Source organism: Taudactylus pleione, unplaced genomic scaffold (assembly GCF_031769625.1).
Source record: "Taudactylus pleione unplaced genomic scaffold, aTauple2 ptg000148l, whole genome shotgun sequence".
Classification (NCBI taxonomy): Eukaryota; Metazoa; Chordata; class Amphibia; order Anura; family Myobatrachidae; genus Taudactylus; species Taudactylus pleione.
In genome coordinates this window covers 3,236,459-3,253,055 of record NW_028284550.1, presented here as the reverse complement: position 1 = coordinate 3,253,055, position 16,597 = coordinate 3,236,459, and positions in this window count along the sequence as shown.

The following is a 16,597-nucleotide window of genomic DNA, read 5'->3' as shown; positions in this document are numbered from 1 at the left end:
AAACACACACAAACACACACACAAAAACAAACTCACACTCACAAAAACACACAAAAACAAACACACAGAAAAAAAACACACACACAAAAACACACAGAAAAACAAACACACACACAAAAACAAACACACAAAAACAAACACACAAAAACAAACAGAAAAACAAACACACTCACAAAAACACACAAAAACAAACACAAAAAAACAAACACACACTCAAAAACACACAGAAAAACAAACACACACACAAAAACACACACACAAAAACACACACACAAAAACAAACACATACACAAAAACAAACACACAAAAACACACAAAAAGAAACACAAAAGCAAACACACACACAAAAACAAACACACACAAAAACACACACACAAAACACACAAAAACAAATACACAGAAAAACAAACACACACACAAAAACACACAGAAAAACAAACACACACAAAACACACACACAAAAACAAACACACACAAAACACACACACAAAAACAAACACACACAAAAACAAACACAAAAAACAGACAGAAAAACAAACACACACACAAAAACACACACACAAACAAACACACACTCACAAAAACACACAAAAACAAACACAAAAACACACAAAAACAAATACACACACACAAACACAAACACACTCAAAAACACACAGAAAAACACACAAAAACAAACACACAGAAAAAAAAACACACAAAAACACACACGCAAAAACACACACACACACACAAAAACACACGCAAAAACACACACAAAAACACACGCAAAAACACACACAAAAACAAATACAAGACACACACAAAAACAAACACACTCACAAAAACACACAAAAACACACACACAAAAACAAACACACAAAAACACACACACAAAAACAAACACATGCACAAAAATAAACACAAAAACAAACACACACAAAAACAAACACACACAAAAACACACACACAAAACACACAAAAACAAATACACACAAAAACAAACACACAAAAACAAACACACACAAAAGCATACAGAAAAACAAACACACACACAAAAACAAACACACACTCAAAAACACACAGAAAAACACAGAAAAACTAACACACACACAAAAACACACACAAAAACACACAAAAACACACACGCAAAAACACACACACACACACACACACAAAAACACACACAAAAACAAACACACTTAAAAACAAACACACACAAAAACAAATACACACAAAAACAAACACACTAAAACAAACACACACAAAAGCATACAGAAAAACAAACACACACACAAAAACACATGCAAAAACACACACACGAATACACACACAAAAACACACACAAAAACACACAGTCACACAAAAACACACACAAAGAACACACACACACACACAAAAACACACACAAAAACAAACACACACACAAACACACACAAAAACAAACACACTCAAAAACACACACAAAAACAAACACACACACAAAAACAAACACACACACAAAAACAAACACGCAAAACACACACACACACAAACACATGCAAAAACACACACAAAACCACACAAACACATACAAAAACAAACACACAAAAACAAACATGAAAAACACACACACACACACACAAAAATAAACACATACACAAAAACAAACACACAAAAACACACACAAAAACAAACACGCACACAAAAACAAACACACAAAAACAAAGACAAAAACAAACACAAAAACAAAAACAAACACAAAAACAAACACACACACAAAAACAAACACACACACAAGCACCTCACAATCAAAATCAAACAAACACCTCACAAATTACACACACACAAACACACACACACACACACAAAAAAACACATGCAAAAACACACACACAAAAACAAACACACACAAAAATACATGCAAAAACACACAAACACACAAAAACACACACAAAAACAAACACACAAAAACACACACAAAAACACACACACAAAACCACACACACACAAACACAAACACACAAAAAATACATGAAAACACACACACACAAAAACAAACACAAAAACACACAAAAACAAATACACACACAAAAACACACAAACACACACAAAAACAAACACACACACAAAAACACACAAACACACACAAAAACAAACACACACTCACAAAAACATACAAAAACAAACACACACAAACACAAACTCAAACACACACTCAAAAACACACAGAAAAACACACAAAAACAAACACACATACAAAAACACACACAAAAACGCAAACGCAAAAACACACACACACACACAAAAACACACACACAACAACACATGCATAAACACACACACAAAAACAAACACACAAAAACACACACAAAAAAAAACACACAAAAACACACACACACAAAAACAAACAAACACATACACAAAAACAAACACACAAAAATACATGAAAACAAACACACACAAAAACAAACACACTCAAAAACACACACAAAAACAAACACACACACAAAAACAAACACACACAAAACACACACACAAAAACAAACACACACAAAAACAAACACAAAAAACAGACAGAAAAACAAACACACACACAAAAACACACACACAAACAAACACACACTCACAAAAACACACAAAAACAAACACAAAAACACACAAAAACAAATACACACACACTCAAAAACACACAGAAAAACACACAAAAACAAACACACAGAAAAAAAAACACACAAAAACACACACGCAAAAACACACACACACACAAAAACACACGCAAAAACACACACAAAAACAAATACAAGACACACAGAAAAACAAACACACTCACAAAAACACACAAAAACAAACACACAAAAACAAACACACACAGAAAAACACACAGAAAAACAAACACACACACAAAAACAAACACACAAAAACAAACACACACAAAAACAAACACACAAAAACACACACACAAAAACAAACACATGCACAAAAACAAACACAAAAACAAACACACTTAAAAACAAACACACACAAAAACAAATACACACAAAAACAAACACACTAAAACAAACACACACAAAAGCATACAGAAAAACAAACACACACACAAAAACACACAAACACACACAAAAACAAACACACAAAAACAAACACACACACAAAAACACACAGAAAAACAAACACACACAAACACAAAAACACACAAACACACAGAAAAACAAACACACACAAACACACAAAAACACACAAACACACACACAAAAACAAACTCACACTCACAAAAACACACAAAAACAAACACACAGAAAAAAAACACACACACAAAAACACACAGAAAAACAAACACACACACAAAAACAAACACACAAAAACAAACACACAAAAACAAACACAAAAACAAACACACTCACAAAAACACACAAAAACAAACACACACTCAAAAACACACAGAAAAACAAACACACACACAAAAACACACACATAAAAACACACACACAAAAACAAACACATACACAAAAACAAACACACAAAAACACACAAAAACAAACACAAAAGCAAACACACACACAAAAACAAACACACACAAAAACACACACACAAAACACACAAAAACAAATACACAGAAAAACAAACACACACACAAAAACACACAGAAAAACAAACACACACAAAACACACACACAAAAACAAACACACACAAAACACACACACAAACAAACACACACTCACAAAAACACACAAAAACAAACACAAAAACACACAAAAACAAATACACACACACAAACACAAACACACTCAAAAACACACAGAAAAACACACAAAAACAAACACACAGAAAAAAAAACACAAAAACACACACGCAAAAACACACACACACACACAAAAACACACGCAAAAACACACACAAAAACAAATACAAGACACACACAAAAACAAACACACTCACAAAAACACACAAAAATAAACACACAAAACACACAAAAACAAATACACAGAAAAACAAACACACACACAAAAACACACAGAAAAACAAACACACACAAAACACACACACAAAAACAAACACACACAAAACACACACACAAAAACAAACACACACAAAAACAAACACAAAAAACAGACAGAAAAACAAACACACACACAAAAACACACACACAAACAAACACACACTCACAAAAACACACAAAAACAAACACAAAAACACACAAAAACAAATACACACACACAAACACACTCAAAAACACACAGAAAAACACACAAAAACAAACACACAGAAAAAAAAACACACAAAAACACACACGCAAAAACACACACACACACAAAAACACACGCAAAAACACAGAAAAACTAACACACACACAAAAACACACACAAAAACACACAAAAACACACACGCAAAAACACACACACACACACACAAAAACACACACAAAAACAAACACACAAATACACACACAAAAACACACACACAAAAACACACACACAAAAATAAACACACACAAAAACAAACACACACACAAAAACACACAGAAAAACAAACACACACAAAAACACATAAAAACAAACACACACAAAAACACACACACAAACACACACACAAAAACAAACACACAAAAATAAACACACACAAAAACAAACACACACACAAAAACACACAGAAAAACAAACACACACACAAAAACACATAAAAACAAACACACACAAAAACACACACACAAACACACACACAAAAACAAACACACAAAAATACATGAAAACAAACACACACAAAAACAAACACACACACACAAACACAAACTCAAACACACTCAAAAACACACAGAAAAACACACAAAAACAAACACACAGAAAAAAAAACACACAAAAACACACACACACAAAAACACACACACACACACAAAAACACACGCAAAAACACACACAAAAACAAACACAAGACACACACAAAAACAAACACACTCACAAAAACACACAAAAACAAACACACAAAAACAAACACACACAGAAAAACACACAGAAAAACAAACACACACACAAAAACAAACACACAAAAACAAACACACACAAAAACAAACACACAAAAACACACACACAAAAACAAACACATGCACAAAAACAAACACAAAAACAAACACACTTAAAAACAAACACACACAAAAACAAATACACACAAAAACAAACACACTAAAACAAACACACACAAAAGCATACAGAAAAACAAACACACACACAAAAACAAACAAACACACACAAAAACAAACACACAAAAACAAACACACACACAAAAACACACAGAAAAACAAACACACACAAACACACAAAAACACACAAACACACAGAAAAACAAACACACACAAACACACAAAAACACACAAACACACACACAAAAACAAACTCACACTCACAAAAACACACAAAAACAAACACACAGAAAAAAAACACACACACAAAAACACACAGAAAAACAAACACACACACAAAAACAAACACACAAAAACAAACACACAAAAACAAACACAAAAACAAACACACTCACAAAAACACACAAAAACAAACACAAAAAAACAAACACACACTCAAAAACACACAGAAAAACAAACACACACACAAAAACACACACACAAAAACACACACACAAAAACAAACACATACACAAAAACAAACACACAAAAACACACAAAAACAAACACAAAAGCAAACACACACACAAAAACAAACACACACAAAAACACACACACAAAACACACAAAAACAAATACACAGAAAAACAAACACACACACAAAAACACACAGAAAAACAAACACACACAAAACACACACACAAAAACAAACACACACAAAACACACACACAAAAACAAACACACACAAAAACAAACACAAAAAACAGACAGAAAAACAAACACACACACAAAAACACACACACAAACAAACACACACTCACAAAAACACACAAAAACAAACACAAAAACACACAAAAACAAATACACACACACAAACACAAACACACTCAAAAACACACAGAAAAAAAAACACACAAAAACACACACGCAAAAACACACACACACACAAAAACACACGCAAAAACACACACAAAAACAAATACAAGACACACACAAAAACAAACACACTCACAAAAACACACAAAAACAAACACACAAAAACAAACACACACAGAAAAACACATAGAAAAACAAACACACACACAAAAACAAACACACAAAAACAAACACACACAAAAACAAACACACAAAAACACACACACAAAAATAAACACAAAAACAAACACACACAAAAACAAACACACACAAAAACACACACACAAAACACACAAAAACAAATACACACAAAAACAAACACACAAAAACAAACACACACAAAAGCATACAGAAAAACAAACACACACACAAAAACAAACACACACTCAAAAACACACAGAAAAACACAGAAAAACTAACACACACACAAAAACACACACAAAAACACACACGCAAAAACACACACAAAAACACACACAAAAACAAACACACTTAAAAACAAACACACACAAAAACAAATACACACAAAAACAAACACACTAAAACAAACACACACAAAAGCATACAGAAAAACAAACACACACACAAAAACACATGCAAAAACACACACACAAATACACACACAAAAACACACACAAAAACACACAGTCACACAAAAACACACACAAAAAACACACACACACACACAAAAACACACACAAAAACAAACACACACACAAACACACACAAAAACAAACACACTCAAAAACACACACAAAAACAAACACACACACAAAAACAAACACGCAAAACACACACACACACACAAACACATGCAAAAACACACACAAAACCACACAAACACATACAAAAACAAACACACAAAAACAAACATGAAAAACACAAACACACACACACAAAAATAAACACATACACAAAAACAAACACACAAAAACACACACAAAAACAAACACGCACACAAAAACAAACACACACACAAGCACCTCACAATCAAAATCAAACAAACACCTCACAAACTACACACACACAAAAACACACACACACACACACAAAAACACATGCAAAAACACACACACAAAAACAAACACACACAAAAATAGATGCAAAAACACACAAACACACAAAAACACACACAAAAACAAACACACAAAAACACACACAAAAACACACACACAAAACCACACACACACAAACACAAACACACAAAAATACATGAAAACACACACACACAAAAACAAACACAAAAACACACAAAAACAAACACACACACAAAAACACACAAACACACACAAAAACAAACACACACTCACAAAAACATACAAAAACAAACACACACAAACACAAACTCAAACACACACTCAAAAACACACAGAAAAACACACAAAAACAAACACACATACAAAAACACACACAAAAACGCAAACGCAAAAACACACACACACACACACAAAAACACACACACAACAACACATGCATAAACACACACACAAAAACAAACACACAAAAACACACACAAAAACACACACACAAAAACACACACACACAATAACAAACAAACACATACACAAAAACAAACACACAAAAATACATGAAAACAAACACACACAAAAACAAACACAAAAACACACAAAAACAAATACACACACAAACAAAAACTCAAACACACTCAAAAACACACAGAAAAACACACAAAAACAAACACAGAAAAAAAACACACAAAAACACACAAACAAAAACAAACACACACAAAAACACACACACAAAACACACAAAAACAAATACACAGAAAAACAAACACACACACAAAAACACACAGAAAAACAAACACACACAAAAAACACACACACAAAAACAAACACACACAAAACACACACACAAAAACAAACACACACAAAAACAAACACAAAAAACAGACAGAAAAACAAACACACACACAAAAACACACACACAAACAAACACACACTCACAAAAACACACAAAAACAAACACAAAAACACACAAAAACAAATACACACACACTCAAAAACACACAGAAAAACACACAAAAACAAACACACAGAAAAAAAAAACACACAAAAACACACACGCAAAAACACACACACACACACACACAAAAACACACAGAAAAACAAACACACACAAACACACAAAAACACACAAACACACAGAAAAACAAACACACACAAACACACAAAAACACACAAACACACACACAAAAACAAACTCACACTCACAAAAACACACAAAAACAAACACACAGAAAAAAAACACACACACAAAAACACACAGAAAAACAAACACACACACAAAAACAAACACACAAAAACAAACACACAAAAACAAACACAAAAACAAACACACTCACAAAAACACACAAAAACAAACACAAAAAAACAAACACACACTCAAAAACACACAGAAAAACAAACACACACACAAAAACACACACACAAAAACACACACACAAAAACAAACACATACACAAAAACAAACACACAAAAACAAACACAAAAGCAAACACACACACAAAAACAAACACACACAAAAACACACACACAAAACACACAAAAACAAATACACAGAAAAACAAACACACACACAAAAACACACAGAAAAACAAACACACACAAAACACACACACAAAAATAAACACAAAAAACAGACAGAAAAACAAACACACACACAAAAACACACACACAAACAAACACACACTCACAAAAACACACAAAAACAAACACAAAAACACACAAAAACAAATACACACACACAAACACAAACACACTCAAAAACACACAGAAAAATACACAAAAACAAACACACAGAAAAAAAAACACACAAAAACACACACGCAAAAACACACACACACACACAAAAACACACGCAAAAACACACACAAAAACAAATACAAGACACACACAAAAACAAACACACTCACAAAAACACACAAAAACAAACACACAAAAACAAACACACACAGAAAAACACATAGAAAAACAAACAAACACACAAAAACAAACACACACAAAAACAAACACACAAAAACACACACACAAAAACAAACACATGCACAAAAATAAACACAAAAACAAACACACACAAAAACAAACACACAAAACACACAAAAACAAATACACACAAAAACAAACACACAAAAACAAACACACACAAAAGCATACAGAAAAACAAACACACACACAAAAACAAACACACACTCAAAAACACACAGAAAAACACAGAAAAACTAACACACACACAAAAACACACACAAAAACACACAAAAACACACACGCAAAAACACACACACACACACACACACAAAAACACACACAAAAACAAACACACAAATACACACACAAAAACACACACACAAAAATAAACACACACAAAAACAAACACACACACAAAAACACACAGAAAAACAAACACACACAAAAACACATAAAAACAAACACACACAAAAACACACACACAAACACACACACAAAAACAAACACACAAAAATAAACACACACAAAAACAAACACACACACAAAAACACACAGAAAAACAAACACACACACAAAAACACATAAAAACAAACACACACAAAAACACACACACAAACACACACACAAAAACAAACACACAAAAATACATGAAAACAAACACACACAAAAACAAACACACACACACAAACACAAACTCAAACACACTCAAAAACACACAGAAAAACACACAAAAACAAACACACAGAAAAAAAAACACACAAAAACACACACACAAAAACACACACACACACACACACAAAAACACACGCAAAAACACACACAAAAACAAACACAAGACACACACAAAAACAAACACACTCACAAAAACACACAAAAACACACAAAAACAAACACACACAGAAAAACACACAGAAAAACAAACACACACACAAAAACAAACACACAAAAACAAACACACACAAAAACAAACACACAAAAACACACACACAAAAACAAACACATGCACAAAAACAAACACAAAAACAAACACACTTAAAAACAAACACACACAAAAACAAATACACACAAAAACAAACACACTAAAACAAACACACACAAAAGCATACAGAAAAACAAACACACACACAAAAACACACAAACACACACAAAAACAAACACACAAAAACAAACACACACACAAAAACACACAGAAAAACAAACACACACAAACACACAAAAACACACAAACACACAGAAAAACAAACACACACAAAAACACACAAACACACACACAAAAACAAACTCACACTCACAAAAACACACAAAAACAAACACACAGAAAAAAAACACACACACAAAAACACACAGAAAAACAAACACACACACAAAAACAAACACACAAAAACAAACACACAAAAACAAACACAAAAACAAACACACTCACAAAAACACACAAAAACAAACACAAAAAAACAAACACACACTCAAAAACACACAGAAAAACAAACACACACACAAAAACACACACACAAAAACACACACACAAAAACAAACACATACACAAAAACAAACACACAAAAACACACAAAAACAAACACAAAAGCAAACACACACACAAAAACAAACACACACAAAAACACACACACAAAACACACAAAAAAAAATACACAGAAAAACAAACACACACACAAAAACACACAGAAAAACAAACACACACAAAACACACACACAAAAACAAACACACACAAAACACACACACAAAAACAAACACACACAAAAACAAACACAAAAAACAGACAGAAAAACAAACACACACACAAAAACACACACACAAACAAACACACACTCACAAAAACACACAAAAACAAACACAAAAACACACAAAAACAAATACACACACACAAACACAAACACACTCAAAAACACACAGAAAAAAAAACACACAAAAACACACACGCAAAAACACACACACACACACAAAAACACACGCAAAAACACACACAAAAACAAATACAAGACACACACAAAAACAAACACACTCACAAAAACACACAAAAACAAACACACAAAAACAAACACACACAGAAAAACACATAGAAAAACAAACACACACACAAAAACAAACACACAAAAACAAACACACACAAAAACAAACACACAAAAACACACACACAAAAACAAACACATGCACAAAAATAAACACAAAAACAAACACACACAAAAACAAACACACACAAAAACACACACACAAAACACACAAAAACAAATACACACAAAAACAAACACACAAAAACAAACACACACAAAAGCATACAGAAAAACAAACACACACACAAAAACAAACACACACTCAAAAACACACAGAAAAACACAGAAAAACTAACACACACACAAAAACACACACAAAAACACACAAAAACACACACGCAAAAACACACACAAAAACACACACAAAAACAAACACACTTAAAAACAAACACACACAAAAACAAATACACACAAAAACAAACACACTAAAACAAACACACACAAAAGCATACAGAAAAACAAACACACACACAAAAACACATGCAAAAACACACACACGAATACACACACAAAAACACACACAAAAACACACAGTCACACAAAAACACACACAAAAAACACACACACACACACAAAAACACACACAAAAACAAACACACACACAAACACACACAAAAACAAACACACTCAAAAACACACACAAAAACAAACACACACACAAAAACAAACACGCAAAACACACACACACACACAAACACATGCAAAAACACACACAAAACCACACAAACACATACAAAAACAAACACACAAAAACAAACACGCACACAAAAACAAACACAAAAACAAAAACAAACACAAAAACAAACACACACACAAAAACAAACACACACACAAGCACCTCACAATCAAAATCAAACAAACACCTCACAAACTACACACACACAAAAACACACACACACACACACAAAAACACATGCAAAAACACACACACAAAAACAAACACACACAAAAATAGATGCAAAAACACACAAACACACAAAAACACACACAAAAACAAACACACAAAAACACACACAAAAACACACACACAAAACCACACACACACAAACAAAAACACACAAAAATACATGAAAACACACACACACAAAAACAAACACAAAAACACACAAAAACAAACACACACACAAAAACACACAAACACACACAAAAACAAACACACACTCACAAAAACATACAAAAACAAACACACACAAACACAAACTCAAACACACACTCAAAAACACACAGAAAAACACACAAAAACAAACACACATACAAAAACACACACAAAAACGCAAACGCAAAAACACACACACACACACACACAAAAACACACACACAACAACACATGCATAAACACACACACAAAAACAAACACACAAAAACACACACAAAAACACACACACAAAAACACACACACACAAAAACAAACAAACACATACACAAAAACAAACACACAAAAATACATGAAAACAAACACACACAAAAACAAACACAAAAACACACAAAAACAAATACACACACAAACAAAAACTCAAACACACTCAAAAACACACAGAAAAACACACAAAAACAAACACAGAAAAAAAAACACACAAAAACACACAAACAAAAACAAACACACACAAAAACACACACACAAAACACACAAAAACAAATACACAGAAAAACAAACACACACACAAAAACACACAGAAAAACAAACACACACAAAACACACACACAAAAACAAACACACACAAAAACAAACACAAAAAACAGACAGAAAAACAAACACACACACAAAAACACACACACAAACAAACACACACTCACAAAAACACACAAAAACAAACACAAAAACACACAAAAACAAATACACACACACTCAAAAACACACAGAAAAACACACAATAACAAACACACAGAAAAAAAACACACAAAAACACACACACACACACAAAAACACACGCAAAAACACACACAAAAACAAATACAAGACACACACAAAAACAAACACACTCACAAAAACACACAAAAACAAACACACAAAAACAAACACACACAGAAAAACACACAGAAAAACAAACACACACACAAAAACACACACACAAAAACAAACACATGCACAAAAATAAACACAAAAACAAACACACACAAAAACAAACACACACAAAAACACACACACAAAACACACAAAAACAAATACACACAAAAACAAACACACAAAAACAAACACACACAAAAGCATACAGAAAAACAAACACACACACAAAAACAAACACAAACTCAAAAACACACAGAAAAACACAGAAAAACTAACACACACACAAAAACACACACAAAAACACACAAAAACACACACGCAAAAACACACGCAAAAACACACACAAAAACACACACAAAAACAAACACACTTAAAAACAAACACACACAAAAACAAATACACACAAAAACAAACACACTAAAACAAACACACACAAAAGCATACAGAAAAACAAACACACACACAAAAACACATGCAAAAACACACACACGAATACACACACAAAAACACACACAAAAACACACAGTCACACAAAAACACACACAAAAAACACACACACACACAAAAACACACACAAAAACAAACACACACACAAACACACACAAAAACAAACACACTCAAAAACACACACAAAAACAAACACACACACAAAAACAAACACACACACAAAAACAAACACGCAAAACACACACACACACACAAACACATGCAAAAACACACACAAAACCACACAAACACATACAAAAACAAACACACAAAAACAAACATGAAAAACACACACACACACACAAAAATAAACACATACACAAAAACAAACACACAAAAACACACACAAAAACAAACACGCACACAAAAACAAACACAAAAAAAAAAAAAAAAAAAACAAACACAAAAACAAACACACACACAAAAACAAACACACACACAAGCACCTCACAATCAAAATCAAACAAACACCTCACAAACTACACACACACAAAAACACACACACACACACACAAAAACACATGCAAAAACACACACACAAAAACAAACACACACAAAAATAGATGCAAAAACACACAAACACACAAAAACACACACAAAAACAAACACACAAAAACACACACAAAAACACACACACAAAACCACACACACACAAACACAAACACACAAAAATACATGAAAACACACACACACAAAAACAAACACAAAAACACACAAAAACAAACACACACACAAAAACACACAAACACACACAAAAACAAACACACACTCACAAAAACACACAAAAACAAACACACACAAACACAAACTCAAACACACACTCAAAAACACACAGAAAAACACACAAAAACAAACACACAGAAAAAAAAACACACAAAAACACACACGCAAAAACACACACACACACACACAAAAACACACGCAAAAACACACACAAAAACAAACACAAGACACACACAAAAACAAACACACTCACAAAAACACACAAAAACAAACACACAAAAACAAACACACACAGAAAAACACACAGAAAAACAAACACACACACAAAAACAAACACACAAAAACAAACACACAAAAACAAACACACAAAAACACACACACAAAAACAAACACATGCACAAAAACAAACACAAAAACAAACACACTTAAAAACAAACACACACAAAAACAAATACACACAAAAACAAACACACTAAAACAAACACACACAAAAGCATACAGAAAAACAAACACACACACAAAAACACACAAACACACACAAAAACAAACACACAAAAACAAACACACACACAAAAACACACAGAAAAACAAACACACACACAAAAACAAACACACACAAAAACAAACACACAAAAATACATGAAAACAAACACACACAAAAACAAAAACACACAAAAACAAATACACACACAAAATCACACAAAAACAAAAACAAAAACACACAAAAACAAATACACACACAAAATCACACAAAAACACAAAAACAAACACACACACACAAAAACACACAAACACACACAAAAACACACACACAAAAACAAACAAACACACAGACAAACACACAAAAACAAACACACACAAAAACACACACACAAAAACAAACACACACACAAAAACACACACAAAAACAAACACACACAAAAACAAACACACAAAAACAAACACACACAAAACACACACACAAAAACAAACACACAAAAATAAACACACACAAAAACAAATACACAAAAATACATGAAAACAAACACTCACAAAAGCAAACACAAAAACACAAAAACAAACACACACACAAATACACACAAAAACAAACACACACACAAAACACACAAAAACAAATACACAGAAAAACAAACACACACACAAAAACACACAGAAAAACAAACACACACAAAACACACACACAAAAACAAACACACACAAAACACACACACAAAAACAAACACACACAAAAACAAACACAAAAAACAGACAGAAAAACAAACACACACACAAAAACACACACACAAACAAACACACACTCACAAAAACACACAAAAACAAACACAAAAACACACAAAAACAAATACACACACACAAACACAAACACACTCAAAAATACACAGAAAAACACACAAAAACAAACACACAGAAAAAAAACACACAAAAACACACACGCAAAAACACACACACACACAAAAACACACGCAAAAACACACACAAAAACAAATACAAGACACACACAAAAACAAACACACTCACAAAAACACACAAAAACAAACACACAAAAACAAACACACACAGAAAAACACATAGAAAAACAAACACACACACAAAAACAAACACACAAAAACAAACACACACAAAAACAAACACACAAAAACACACACACAAAAACAAACACATGCACAAAAATAAACACAAAAACAAACACACACAAAAACAAACACACACAAAAACACACACACAAAACACACAAAAACAAATACACACAAAAACAAACACACACAAAAGCATACAGAAAAACAAACACACACACAAAAACAAACACACACTCAAAAACACACAGAAAAACACAGAAAAACTAACACACACACAAAAACACACACAAAAACACACAAAAACACACACGCAAAAACACACACACACACACACACAAAAACACACACAAAAACAAACACACAAATACACACACAAAAACACACACACAAAAACACACACACAAACATAAACACACACACAAACAAACACACACACAAAAACACACAGAAAAACAAACACACAAAAAAACACATAAAAACAAACACACACACACAAAAACACACACACAAACACACACACAAAAACAAACACACAAAAATAAACACACAGAAAAACAAACACACACACAAAAACACACAGAAAAACAAACACACACACAAAAACACATAAAAACAAACACACACAAAAACACACACACAAACACACACACAAAAACAAACACACAAAAATACATGAAAACAAACACACACAAAAACAAACACAAAAACACACAAAAACAAATACACACACACAAACACAAACTCAAACACACTCAAAAACACAC